At 40.6% G+C, this 15,619-nt stretch overlaps 1 protein-coding gene and 1 pseudogene across 1 annotated transcript in view; one reads left to right on the top strand and one right to left on the bottom strand.

Annotated features, from left to right (window-relative positions):
- Positions 1-15,619, bottom strand: part of LOC140246789 (uncharacterized) — a 246,896-nt gene that overhangs the window by 106,967 nt on the left and 124,310 nt on the right. The gene's annotated exons all lie outside the window — the stretch shown is intronic.
- Positions 822-15,619, top strand: part of LOC140226630 (kinesin-II 85 kDa subunit-like) — a 42,411-nt pseudogene continuing 27,613 nt past the window's right edge.

The raw sequence follows: 15,619 nt of genomic DNA, 5'->3' as shown, positions 1-15,619 counted from the left end.
CACTCTACTAAAAATAATTAATGTTAAAAATTGAAGTTCATCGGTAAATTCACCAATATGACCAAACCGCACTCTACTGTCGCCTCACCACACTCTACTGTCGCCTCGTTTTATGTGTATAACGCATAGGCACTAGAAGAGCATGTAATACTATAGATGTTGTCATTTTTAACGGTCGATTCGCATCAAAAGACGTGAGTTTCGGCTCCAGGGGCTTTATTTGTCACTCTACTAAAAGTAATTAAAGTTAAAAATTGAAGTTCATCGGTAAATTCACCAATATGACCAAACCGCACTCTACTGTCGCCTCACCACGCACTACTGTCGCCTCGTTTTATGTGTATAACGCATAGGCATTAGAAGAGCATTTGATGCTAAGATGTTGTCATTTTCAACGGTCGAATCGCTTCAAAAGACATGAGTTTCGGCTCCAGGGGCTTTATTTGTCACTCTACTAAAAATAATTAATGTTAAAAATTGAAGTTCATCGGTAAATTCACCAATATGACCAAACCGCACTCTACTGTCGCCTCACCACACTCTACTGTCGCCTCGTTTCATGTGTATAACGCATAGGCACTAGAAGAGCATTTATTACTATAGACGTTGTCATTTTTAACGGTTGATTGAGATGAACTTCGATTCAATTAGAACGTAAGAGAATGACTGATTTCATTAAGTGTACTTTTCTGTGTTTTCTGACCCAGCCCATTTTACCCACCCCCCCCCCAACAAAAAAAAATAGAAAAATAACAACTAGGCCATACTAAAAGTATTTATTTGAAGAATCTTCTCACCCCCCTTCAAACGCACTTACCACAATGACGATCAAACTCATTGTCAAACCTTGTTTGTACAGAATCTTCGGGATGTCAGCAAGGGTGAGTTGTCGATTGACATCCCTCGAGTGAGTGACAGACAGACGGACAAACACACACACACACACACACACACACGCACACACACACACACACACACACACACATACTGTTGCAACTGTGCAAGCAAAATGTGTTTACATGACGTACACTCGGTGGTGTACGTTTATAACGCAGGGGAACGGGGAATCTCCCACCTCATACATATTCAATAAGGCTCCGGCAGTCAGCGCGCCAGCTCATGAATAATTAATATCTGTGACCTTTGGTGAAACTACTTCCCGCAGAGCATTCTCGCCTCAAAAGCAGTGTTGCCAGATGGTGATTTCGAGAACCAAAAAGGGTGAAATTTGGTGATTTTTGAAGTTGTATGGTGACAAAATTTTAGCCTGGTAACCAAATCAAAATTTGGTGATTTTTGGTAACTTTTTGGTGATTTTTAGACCAATGAAAAATAATCACACTAATTGGAAACGAACATGCATTTTGCCTAAAGTTTTCCCCTTATTTCCTGTAGAAACATAAGATGTGCCCCTTTTTTGTCACTCGACACACACAAACACTCACATATCCATACACATCGTACACATTTTGCATTTAGTATGTCACCTCCTAACTACACGTAGCCGCGACAAAACGCGGCTACACCTCTATTCCTTCGCAGACGTTGTCATTTTTCAGTGTGGTTGTGCGACTCCTTCATGAATATCTTTATTAATCGTGGAAAACTAAAATACAAGGAATTATCGTAATCTATTATAATCATTCAATAATCGGTATGCGATTTTTTCTTTAATTACGTCAAAAACTCACCGAAATCTGTGGCTGAAATCAGGTCTGTAAACGTCCTTATTGCTTCACTCCTCATCTGCGTGTTATTTGAATGGCATTCACTCTCGTATACTACAACGTACAACGTAGGTCGTAGGACTGGTAGTCGGAGAGCTAGAGGGCGCCTCTCCGACTACCTACGTTGTACGTTGTAGCATACGAGAGTGAATGCCATTCATAATAACACGCAGATGAGGAGTGAAGCAATAAGGACGTTTACAGACCTGATTTTAGCCACAGATTTCGGTGAGTTTTTGACGTAATTAAACAAAAAATCGCATATCGATTATTGAATGATTATCATAGATTACGATAATTCCTTGTATTTTAGTTTTCCACGATTAATAAAGATATTCATGAAGGAGTCGCACAACCACACTGAAAAATGACAACGTCTGCGAAGGAATAGAGGTGTAGCCGCGTTTTGTCGCGGCTGCGTGTAGTTAGTCACCTCCCTGGTGTGACTATAAAGGCGAGCCGAAAATTGCACCGAGACTCGCTCAGAGTGTTTGATTAAGATTTATTGACATAATCTTGTCTTGAAATTGAAACCTTACCTACGCTTTTCCAAATTTGGTGATTTCTGATGGCTTTTGGTGATTTTTTACAAGCCTTTTGGTGATTTTGCTCTGTTGGGACCTGGCAACGCTGCTCAAAAGTGCCTACCATTCCGCAGTTGTCAAAATCTGTTCTACCTACTAGTATGTGACAGCCTTGTGGGGGAATATGAACATGGAGGCAATCTAGGAATTGTTGACGGAAATAGGCAATTATTTTCGTAAGTATGAATGATTGCGCATTTAAATAATAGTCGCTTCTTCTGTTAGCAGCTTCGTGATTTCTGAAGTTAGGATTGGCAACGGGTGTTGATGGATCACCGCAAAATCGATTGGACGTCACTCCCTCAGTCCCATACGTTGCAATATTTGTCACTTTTGAGTATGAGTTTACATACGCTGTAGACGTCTAACGTTAGACCGGTTTCCTATCGAATATGGCGCAAATTTATATTATTCTTACGCCTTACGGCCTGAAGTAGAAGTTAGAACATTTTTCTCAGCTGCAGTGGAGGTCCGTGGCATGCATTCGCAGTATGCGAATGCCGGGGCTGACAGACATGCAGTTTTTACTTAGGTTCAAAGTCGATTTTTGCTCTCCAATTCTGGGATCAAAACTTTAGGCAAAAAAGCTAAAACGTCTTGGTTAGACTAGCCCGACCAGCTACCAGACGCCGCTGTTAGTAGGCCTACGCTGTATAGATGGTTCTAGTACAGCGACTGGGCTGTGTATAGAACTAGTTAGGGTTAGACTAGAGGTCTAGTCTAGACGAAGGCAAAGGCCAAACATCTGAACAAAGCTTGAAAGGAATAGGATGCTAATCAGATCTCGAAAGAAGACCATCCCACTGTCCAACTCAAGTGAGCTCACTTCGTTTGCCCCCATTCCGCTCACCACGGCAGCAAACAGCAAGGAGGCTAGAGCGAGGGCCTTGTCAAAAGGCTTGTGACGGTGTGTATTAAATACAGCGTGTATTAGACTGGTCTGACTCTAAGTTTATAACATTAACAAAATAAGCTTGTTATGAGCAGATGTCACTGTTAACTACAGTAGGCCTACAGTACGTCAGTACTACAGTAGGCTATATTACAAAGTCATACACATTGCTGACCTGAATTCACAAAGGTGGTAGATCTACAAATGAAACCATGGTTTAAGCCATGGACAAAAACCATGGACCATGGTCTGATGGAGCACCAACTGTGTGTTGCATGGAATATACGAATTAAATTTCGTCAATGAATTGATTATTTGTGGCGATATGACAACATTTGTGACCCTGCATCACGAAGCAAACAGAAAGTCGCCAGACATGAAATTTCAGTTAAGAGCATACACCGTGTATTCTGAAATAGCAGACTCTAAGCATTAAAATGATGTATTACTCGAATCAAATGGACTCTCCTAGCCTATCTAAATATTGGAAAGAAAGCACACACTCGGGAAAAGTGTGGACTGAGAAAAGAGGCTCTGAAGTACAGTGTCTATTCAAGCGCTTAATCTTCACCTACATGTAGCCATGCTGGCTGTGCGATGAATGGGACAAAAAACAGGATGTAAACCGCTGGAGTAACAGCAATGAAGGGATTATCAGATTATATCGAAATTGAGCAGGCCTCATTAAAACATTCCGTCCATAATTAATGCCAACTTTCAAAGCAGTAGCATCATCCTTTCTAAAGTTATTACAGTTGAAAGTGAAGAGTGTGTACAAGGTTTTTTAAGAAATGAAAAGTGGACTCCAAAGACGCAACTAATCACATTCTATACAAAAAAAATGTTCGAGATAAACTGTTAAAAAACACATGTTCCTGCCCATTTTATGATCTCATTTTTTAGTATTTGAATGTAGGAGAAGACTGAAAAAGTCAAGATCGGCTGGGTTGACCCATTTCACCTATACATTGTATTTTCAGTCCTAACACAAAATCAGTGCGTGCGACTTTTTGTTCGTTTTGTGATGCATGGTCACATTTTGTAACTAAATGGACATTTCGTCCATGAAATAATAATTTCATTATTGAAATGATAATTTCGTTCACGAAATGGTCATTTTGTCTATGAAATTACTGATTTCGTTCAGAAATATTCCGTGTGACACTTGGCGCTCCATGATTTTTGTCCATGGATGTTTTTTTACCATGGTTTCATTTGTACCACCTTCGTGAATTCGGGCCATTGTGCACATGTTCTAAAAATGCATGCCATCCCAACCACCATTTGTTTTTTTTTCCCCCAGAAGTTCCATGTCAAGACTGGCATGATATCTGAGGCTCTCACAAGGTTCAGTTCACAGTAGCACTAGGAGGCTGCCGAGCCAGTTGGAAATCATGGTAAGTCTAATTGAGTTTTTACTGAATATGCAGAGAGTCTTTTTGAGCCATTTTCTCAAAATGTTGATCAGAGTAATATAGGGTGTCCAGGTCGGAGAATCTCCCGTTTAACTCTTTATTTGCCATGATGGAAACCCCCTGTGTGCCACGTTATTCTGAGACACGAAGGTAGTCATGCTTTGAGAAAGAATTCTGTTTTTCCAATAAACTATATCATAGCTTCTAACTTCACATTTTATGCTAGGGGTTGGAGCTTAAATCTGCATAGAGAGTGGTCCAGGGAAATTTCTAAAAATAGATGCCACCTTGTACATAAACACTGTACAATGTATTAAGAGACATTCTGATTGGAGCAATGCAGTACAGTAACCTACAAAATAATTCCCTGACCCTTTTTGATATCACATCTTGTGAGATGTAATTAAAATACACTGTTCAATTTGGAATGATTATGTCATACATGTAGTCTTATGTTCGAACCAGGTTGAACCTGGTTATCACAATTATCACAGACTTGCATTGTACACTGGACAGCAAAAGAAAGTACTCACTCCTGTCAAAGGCCGCACACAAAAATTCATCCTCTAAAATAAACAATGTTTCTACGCTGCAATGTCCATTAGTAATCACATACCCGATAGCAAGTGATTATCTTTATTACAAAGAAAAAAATGGCATGCACAGCATCTTGGTCACTGAATCAAAAGTCACAAAATGTAACAGAATGAGCCTTCCAAATTTTATGCAAAAATCAATGTCACAGGACAAACAAAAGCAGTCACAAACGTCACTTTTCAATTATGTGTACAGTCTGTATGTCTCCTCGTGCCTGGACACATTCCAGGCGTCTCTGACGCATGCTCTGGACAAGCTGTCTGGCGTAGTCCTGGGGAAGTTCTGTCCATTCCTCCTGCAGAGCTTGGATCAATGTTGGTTGTTTAAAAATGTTGTCCATTCAGTGGCCATTTTTAGATGGTGGAAAGTGCTTTTGTGTGTGACTGTTGATTCAGTGACCAAGATGCTGTGCATGTCAAGTTCTTCTTTGTTTAATATGAAGACATCACTTGCTAGAATATGTGCATAGTGATTAGTAAAGGGGCATTGTAGCACACAGGTGTACAAAAATTATTTTTTTTCTAGGAGGTGAATTTTTGTGTACGGCCTTTGACAGTTGAGTTCAGTGTATATTGGAGCTATTAAAATGAGGTTGTTTAGATCTGGTTTCCATGGCAACAAATGATGTCACACTTTGGTACTCCATTCCTTCTCTCTTGCAGTCGAAAAAGAATGCCGAGTCGGTGAAGGTCATCATCCGATGTCGACCCCTGAACGACAAGGAGAAGGGGCAGGGCTTCGAGAGGGTAGTGGAGATGGACACCAAGAGGGGCGTGGTGGAGGTGCGGAACCCGAAGGGTACCCCGGGAGAACCCAAGAAGTCCTTCACCTTCGACACGGTGTACGACTGGAAGTAAGTTCGCTGAATTCAGTGCTTGTGCGTTGTATTATATAGAGAAGACCCCTACCAATTTCTACACGGAGATCACAAAGATATGACCCTTGTGTGTTTTTGCAAATTCCTCAAACTTGCAGTTACACCGTATATTAAAATTGTAACACCAGGACACAAATACTGTATAAGCCATAAATTTTGCGAGTGTAAATTTTCTTGAATCTGGAATTCCCAACAATTTCGCAAGTGGTTGAATTCACGATTGTGGAGTCTTGTACTGAATGGAGAAGTGTATTCATTATGTCATATTCACATCGGGATCAGAGTCAATATTTTCGTGTGTCTTTAACTTCGCAAAAAGCATCCAACTCATGAAATTCGCAATATGAAAACCTGGCGAAATATTTGCCGTATACAGTACCGGTACCGGTACCCCACAGCATTGTGTACAGAAGAAGCTCACAGTATGCCGGCACACAGAGGCACTAGATACACAAGAGTGCACACACACACATGTACTGTACATGTACAATACGCAAACACACACAAAATGATGGGGGTGATTTGATTTTCATGTTATACACGGTATGTGTACATGTGTACATTGTGTACACCATGAGACCACAGAGGACTCAATGTGTGCACAGTCACAGATCAGATATTCTTATTTTTTTTCTCTTTTTTTTTCACACAGTCTAATACTCAGTACCCCAAATACAAATTGGACAAAATGTATACTGCTGAGAAACACAAAACACACTAACGCGCACACAAGTACTTCTTAGACAGCTTTATAATGAACATACAAATGTACGTACTGTACAAAAACACAAAAAAACGAAAATGAATGAGCGGTACCAACATAGATTTATCAGTACCTGTGTGTAATTTCATAGAGTGCCTCATGATTCTTTTACAGCTTGATTACTCAGCAATCAATAATTGACCAGCAATCATACAAAGTCTGTTTGTTGATGGTGTTTGTTTGTTTGTTTTAAAGTTCCACGTGTATTTAAATGTGATTCAGAGATGAAAGGGAGGAGTTACATGCAGTTTGATAGATTGTTGGATGTGCTATTTGATTGAATGGCTTGTGAGATGTAAGCTTTTACACCCCCCCCCCCAATCTCTATGATTTTTTTTTCCCAATTTGGTGTGAAGAAGAGAGAAATTATGTCTTCCACAGGAGTTCAGAAGCTCAAAAGTAGTCAATAGTGGAACTAGAGAAGCGCTCTGAGAGCGCAGACCTTCGCCAAGCATGCAGTTCATTTCCATCACTGATCTTGTGAACTTCCATAGAGATTTCAGTGATTTCCACTCATGCGTACTTATACTTCATGCTGAGAGTGTTTATGATAGTGTGCTGAAAGTCTCCTGATTTCCCAATTAGAAGCCTTTGTTAGGTCATCAAGGGCGTACCGAGGGGGGGTGTTTTGGGTGTTCAAACACCCCCCTTTGCCAAAAGGGGGGTGTTAAAGGTGTTCAAACACCCCCCTTGGGCAAAAGGGAGGTGTTTGAGCTATTCAACACCCCTCTTCAGCAATGCTTAGATGTTGACAAATGAAACAAAAGCTGTCTTTACCGCTTTTATTTCCGTTTTGAATTCCGCCTTTCCTTTCTTTTGCGTTCATTTTCTCTCTCTCTCTCTTCCTTGTTTTAATGTTTGTGTGGATGATGATACATTATGGAGTTACATAATATCTACGCACTAAAGAACTCATGGTACAGTACGTGTTAATACTACGTTACTGCACCGCGCGCGAAGCTGACGCGCAAACAGTAGACATTCCCGATCCCTGCTTTGCTTTCTGACCGAATCGCGAAGATACATTGTGCATAATGTTCACCGTTTACCGGTATTATACCGTACGCGGTACCGTAAATTGTGTATGATGCGTAATTTATGTGTGTACAATGCATGCTGCGCTGCAGCCTATTATAGGCACATTGCATGCTAAGTCAGTAGTATCAACTACCAACAGTGGCGTATCTGGGGGGGGGGGGGGGGCAAGGGGGCACGTGAAAAAAAAAACGAGAAAAAAAGAAGAAGAAGAAGAAAAAAAAAAAATCTCGCCCGGACGGGGGGAAGGAGAATGGGGGGGGGGGGGGGGGGCAGAAAACCAAATCAAACAAGATAAAAAACAAAACATGAATTCCATGAATTCCATGTTTTGTAACGCTGAAATATAAAAATTTTCGGCTCGCCCTCTGCGCCCGCTCGCCAAAATTTATCAAAAAAAACCAAAAACAAAACAAGAAGAACAAAACGTAATGATGACGTGGAAATATAAAAATTTCGGCTCACTCACTCGTAGTAATTCAGAGTATTTTTCCAAGTCCTTAGTTTGTTGGCATAAATGGTTATCTATGAAGCCGTCACTATATCTTGATTAGAATATTGTAAGATTTAATAACCAAAAAATGACAAGAATTCCATGTTTTGTAAGGTGAAATACAAAAATTGTCGGCTCGCTCGCTGCGCTCGCTCGCTGCGCTCGCTCGCCAAAATTTATCAAAATTTATCAGATTTTATATCACCCTCAAAAAAAAAACCAAAAAAAAAACCTTTTAAGTGCTCGAAAAAGCATATCAAGTGGACTTTTTTTAAGTCCCTATCGGGATGGGATTGGGGTTGAACACTGTTGGTATAAATCGTTGTCTATAAGACCGTCACTACATCTTGATTAGAATTGTCATTCGAAGATTTAATAACCAAAAATGACAAGAATTCCATGTTTTGTAAGCTGAAATACAAAAATTTTCGGCACTCGCTCGCCAAAATTCTTCAATATCTATAACATTTAAAACACCCTCAAAAGACCCCTTCTATATAAGTGCTTGAAAAAGCACATCATGTGGACTTCAAGTTTTTTAAGTCCCTACCGGGATGGGGTTGGACACTGTTGGTACAAATCGTTATCTATAAGGCCGTCACTATGATTAGAATTGTAATTCGAAGATTTAATGACCAAAAATGACAAGAATTCCATGTTATGTATAAAGCTGAAATATAAAAATTTTCGGCTCGCTTGCTGCCCTCGCTCGCCAAAATATATCAAAATTTAGGGTAGCCTATACATTTAAATCACCCTCAAAAGACCCCTCTTAAGTGCTTCAAAAAGCATTTATCATGAGGACTTTTTTAAAGTCCCTACCGGGATGGGGTTGGGGTTGAGTTTTTCAGAAATTAGGGGCGCAATTTTCGCGCTTGCCACGGGCGCCGTTTTCCCTAGATACGCCACTGACTACAGTCAGTATAGTAGCCTACTGGAAGCAGCAAGTTCTGGCTCTGGGAGTAGCAAGTTACTTGCTACTCAATGTAATTAGTAATAGCACATGGACTTGGTTAACCTTTAGTAATAGTAGATATGAATCTTTTCAATGACTGAAAGTTAAAACTGAAAGATAACTGAGTGTGAGTCTACAAATTGTGGTTGGATGACTTTATTGCGCCTAAAATTCATTAGATATAATAATAATAATAGTAAGGTCTTATTTAACCAGGGTAGCCTCTTCAGTGTTGCCACTGCTCTACCAGAGGGCCCTGCCATTATTATTACCCCAGCGTTGCCAGGTACCCATTTATACACCTGGGTCGAGAGGGACATGGTGGGTAAAACATCTTGTCCAAGGACGTAAGCGCTGGGCGGGATTTGAACTCGGGTCCTCCGAGCGGGAGTCGGGAGTCTTATCCACTATGCCACAGCGCCCCCGATATCTAGGTCTAGGAACAGTGGCGTAACCACGGGGGCATGGGGAGGGGGGGGGGGGGGCACGTGCCCCCCCCCCCCCCTATCCGCTGATTAAGAAAAACAAAGAAAAAAAAAAAGAAAAAAAAAAACCTACGAAAATGGTACTTCAAGGGTTAGCGCTGGCGTAGCCAGGGGGGGGCGAGGGGGGGCGATGGGGGCGGCCCACCCTAAAATTTGGACCGGGGATTTGGGAGGCGGGAAAGAAATGCGTGTATACTGTATGCATGCACATGAAGCGGGTCTCCTTTGCAACCTTTCATCAAATAAGATCATATTTGCTTTTTGAAACTTTCACTCAAAGCGTGCACCAGATCGTTGAATTTCAATTCAAAATATGCAAAATCTCTCATGCTTGGGAGGGGGTAACCCTCCCCCTCTGTGCCTCTTTCCCTAGCTTAGTACACTTTTAGATCTAAAAAAAAAAAATATGAATAATTCTGAGTTCACAAGACTTATCACTTATATTCCGAAAACTCAAAGTTCCCTCATGTACAAGGGGAATTTCACCTTTTAATAGACCCTTTCCTCCCTCAGTCTTCTCCCCCCCCCCCCACCCAATCAGTTTTTTTTTTCTTTTTGGTGATTTCCCAAATATTCCATCAAATATGCGTATACGAGATATCTCCATTTCAACCTTAAAAAGGCAAAAGCTCTGTATAGTAAGGGAAAGATGGAGATAACACTTGCCCTCGCCTTCTCCCTGCTCGCCCGCCCCTCCCCCCCCCACCCCGCCATGCATAGAAGTAGACTGTGGCTACACTTTGAACATAAACAGTTTTCCAAATATGACACAAAATGTGCGCACCAAAACGTTAAACTGCAATCAGAAAATTATACAGAATCTCCTTCCACAGACACTTCTCTTCTCACGGATTGACAAATTTCCAGATATTCCAACAAAAGTGTGTGCCAGATTGTTGAATTTCAGTTCTAAAAGCTTATAACTGAAAAAAAAAAGGCTCCCTTGAATATGGGAGAGGTATCTTGCCACCCATTCATTGCTTGTTACCCACTATAGACTTGGTACATTTTTGGGAATGACAAATTCCGAATTTTCCACAAAAAGTGTGCCCCAGATCGCTTTATTATTCTAAAAACGCAAAAGCTTCGCGAGCGGGAGGAGGAATCCCCTTCCCCTAAGCTCTATCTCACTAGACTTTGTACATACACACAGATGATGCACATTCGGAATAAGAGCTAAATTCCGTGATTTTAACACTTCGATGAAAAAGTATTGCACCAAAAATTTGCACCAGATCGCTGAATTTCAGGTCTGAAAACGCAAAAATCACTTTCGTGTGGGAAGGGATATGCCCCTATCTACACCCTCGTGTGCACGCTTTTTCTGTTTGATTGCTGAACGAACAGACAGCGTTCATGATATTCAGTGTAAGAATTAATACAAGAAGATTATTTAAATGATACCATTTTATAGACAAATTGTTCAATAATAATCTACATCAAAATATACTGCTACCTTAAACAAGTGCAACTGTTTCACGTCGATAAAACGCGCAAAAATATGCATCAAATTGCACCATTTACAACATCAAAATACAAAAAGTTCTTACCGTGGGAGGGGGGACACCCCCCCCTCCCATACCCTCCCCTCCCCCCTCGCTCGCTCCGCTCGCTCGGGTTCAGTCTCGTTCATGATATTTAGTGAAAAGAATTAATACAAGACGTGTCTTTACATTATACCATATTGTAGGCAAATTGTTCAATGATAATCTACATCAAAATATACTGCAACCTTAAACAAGTGGGACTGTTTCAACTCGTTAAAACACGCAAAAACATGCATGAAATTGCACCATTTGCAACATCAAATGCAAAAAGTTCTCACCGTGGGAGGGGGGACACCCCCCTCCCACACCCTCCCCTCCCCCTCGCTCACTCCGCTCTCTCGGGTTCAGTCGCGTTCATGATATTCAGTGAAAAGAATTCATACAAGAAGTGTATTTAAACTATACCATTTATAGGCAAATTGTTCATATAATCTACATCAAAATATACACGTACTGCTACCTTAAAAGAGTGGGACTGTTTCACGTTGATAAAACGCACAAAACATGCATGAAATTGCACCATTTACAACATCAAAATGCAAAAGTCTTACCCTGGGAGGGGGGACACCCCCCTCCCACACCCCCCCCCCTCGCTCGCTCCGCTCGCTTGGGCTCGGTCGCTTCGCTCCCTCGCAGACTAACCGCCCCCCCCCCCAAGATGAAATCTTGGCTTCGCCGTTGAGGGTTATTAAACTGCTTTGAAATCGATATGAAAGGATGATCAAGAAAAAAAAAATATTTTTCTAAGATTTCTTTTAACCACATAATTAAAGAGGTATAACATTGTTCAAAAAGCCGGAAACGACAAAAGATTGTGATTCAGCGTGATTCCTGGTTGGCATTTTGAATACAAGCAGGATGTGCGCAGTGTACTCAGAATATCGGAATGGCAAAAAGAGTCGCTGCAATGTTGCGCAATGTTTGATAGGTTGTACACAGTCATTTGCTATCAAAGGCCTGATCATTGATTTTGCAGTGTTGCTTTACATACTAGTCTATATTAAAATGCCTTGCATTGCCAATAATAAGACTTGGCCTTGGCTATTTCCTAACTTTTCCATCTATATGAAACACACACACTCACAAACACAAACAAATTAGGGGATGCTCTATATAAAGTGCAGATTTTGGACATCCTTCTCCCGCTTGGTCACTTCGACGCCCCCTCGCTGGTCATACCTCCCCAATCATGAACATAAACCGACACCCTTGACTACCAGTGGCGGATCCAGGGGGCGCACCGGGCGTCCCCTCCCTCCAATGCGAAAAAAAAAATACATGTAGGCTACAAACGACAGTTTTTGGACGGTAAATGTCAAATTTTCAAGCTCGCTCGCATTTTAACCGTTATGCCATTCTCCTGATGTTACTGCCAGTAACTGCCAGCAGTTGCGCCCGGTGCGCCCCCCCCCCCCCCCCCCCGAATTTCCAAAGCGAAAAAATATAGCTACAAACGGCAGTTTGGGGACTGTAAAATGTCAAAATTTTCAAGCTCGCTCGCTTCGCTCGCTCCCATTTTATCGTTATGCAATTCTCCTGATGTTGCTGTTAGTAATTGCCAGCAGTTGCGCCCGGTGCGCCCCCTCCCCTTAATTTCTAAGGCGAAAAAATATAGCTACAAACGGCAGTTTTGGGGACTGTAAAATGTCAAAATTTTCAAGCTCGCTCGCTTCGCTCGCTCGCATTTTATCGTTATGCAATTCTCCTGATGTTGTTGTCAGTAACTGCCAGCAGTTGCGCCGTTGCACCCCCTCCCCTTAATTTCTAAAGCGAAAAAATATAGCTGCCAACGGCAGTTTGGGGACTTAAAATGTCAAAATTTCAAGCTCGCTCGCTTCGCTCGCTCGCATTTAATCGTTATGCCATTCTCCTGATGTTACTGCCAGCAACTGCCAGCAGTTGCACCCGGTGCAACCCCCTTAATTTCCAAAGCAAATACATATATATATATATATATATAATAATATATATATACATATATTATTATATATAGCTACAAACGGCAGTTTGGGGACTGTAAAATGTCAAAAATTTCAAGCTCGCTCGCTCCGCTGGCTCGCATTTACAGTTATGCAATTCTGATGTTGCTTCCACGGCATGAGGTGCGCCCCCCCCCCCCCATATCTTGACCCACGGTACGCCACTGAACACCCCCCTTTAAAAAATCCTGGGTACGCCTATGTAGGTCATAAACCCTCAGCTGCACAGCGCGCCTAGTGTAGCCCCAGCAGAAACTAGAGCATGCACTTTAGTGTGCGCATGCAAAACCTCAAATACGCGCAGCCTGAACTCCCAAGTTCATTGACCCTATACCTGCCAAAATATCAAAATCCTTCATAAATTCCCAAAAATTTTCGGATCACTACCAAAAGTTAATTGCTTGTTACTTGTATCATTCTAAATCTTTCCTGCAAGTTTCATCTAAATCCGTTCACTACTTTTTGAGTTATTTTGCACACGGACAAAGGAACAAACGAACGAACAAACCAACGGTAATGAAAACATACCTCCTCCCTTGGCGGAGGTAATAAGGGATATACACAGTGCTCAATTACTGGGTTAATGTGGTCTGTGAATTATGGTTTTCACCTGCTTCACTCACTTTTAACAGCCTTACGATCATGGAGAGGTGTGATACAAATCACTGGAATTAGTTTGTTTTTACAAAACCATAGCATAAAACAGTCTGACGTTATTGTACAATTTGTATGTAACAACATTTTTACACATGTTGTTACCTAAGCTGAGCATATTTTAATAATGTTAGTGAAATGCTTTCATGGTCACCTGATACTGGAAAAACGAGGACTGTTCGTGTGCATTTTAATTTCGCAAAGAAATTAAAATGCACGGAAAAGTTCTTGTCTACGCCATGCATTGAATGCCAGTGGCAATTCGCAAAAAGTTTATGCTGTAAAAAAAGCCGTTGGCCCCAATTTTGCGAGAAAAAAAAAAATTCCGCGATTATAGCATGATTTAGAGTATTGGAGATTTTGAGGACTGAACTGTTTAACTCTCGATTGTGAATTCTACGTATTTTAATACATACATATGTGTCAATACTGTACATGTACAGGGTACAGTACAAACCACCTGACGTACGTAGGGTAGAGAGCCTTGATCATGCAATGATTCTTAACATGTTAGGAATCCAGTAATAATAACAACAGCAATTCCATTAAATTCTTGTGAGAAAAATTGTCAGCAATGCAAAATTGCAAGTCATTATCTATCATACAATGTTGAAACTGTAATGTTATTTTACTAATATTTCAAGTGAGAACATACTTTTGCCCAACTGAAGCAGTTACAGCTGTATGCGTGTACATCACACTTTTCGTATTCATTTCACACAGACACAAAGGTGGTGTCATTACAAGTCATGATACATTGTACGCTGTTCATTATTAATACAATTATAACTGTACCTGAATCTCGTATAAAACCTTTTGAAAATTATGTTTCCTTTGTGCTACAATGTGCAAGATGTATTCCAGATAGAGAAGTCAAGAATATTCTTTGGTGAGATTACATTGTGTATTATGACCTCTTTCTTCATTGAACATTTTTATTTTTCTGTCATACCTTCCAAACAAATCAAAACAAAGCAAAACAAGATTGTCAACAAAATGCATTTTTATAAAAAATGGAAAGAACAAATCATAAAAAAGACAAACAATACCCCAATACCCACAAGCAAGAAATTAATATTTAGCGAATTCAATGACTTCAAAAGAGATCACACTTCATTTAAACTTTGATGAGTTGTTACAGTGAGTTTTATATGCCATATCCTACTTACATCACCTTAGAATTTTACAGTTACACGTATCCTTGGTTTTGGGGCTGTCTCAAATTTAGATTGATGACCAAAATTACGTGAGAAGTGTCTGGTATTGGTATTGGTATTGGTAAAGAAAGAGAAAGCACAAGACTAGCTGATTGATTTGGCACCCAGACAAGATCTACATTGTATGCCCACCAGCAAAATATGAATCAAATAAACTGAACCATGGCTCTGTGGGTTGATTTGAGATAGTACATGGACTTGGAAGTAAATGCTCTTGCCTCACATGAAAAAGGAAAACAAAACAAAAAACAAAACAAACCGACAGCATTAACTACTAGTATGCAGTCTTACATATAATGTACAATTTTGTATGTACAATTATACACAAACAGGTGAAGAACAATTCTGTGACAACAAATGGTACATGTATATTCCAAGGAAAGAATCTTGTATTTCTGA

This window comes from Diadema setosum, chromosome 3, assembly GCF_964275005.1.
Source record: "Diadema setosum chromosome 3, eeDiaSeto1, whole genome shotgun sequence".
In the NCBI taxonomy this organism is placed as follows: Eukaryota; Metazoa; Echinodermata; class Echinoidea; order Diadematoida; family Diadematidae; genus Diadema; species Diadema setosum.
Note: the sequence above shows the minus strand (reverse complement) of the source record. Positions and strands in the feature narration are given on the sequence as shown.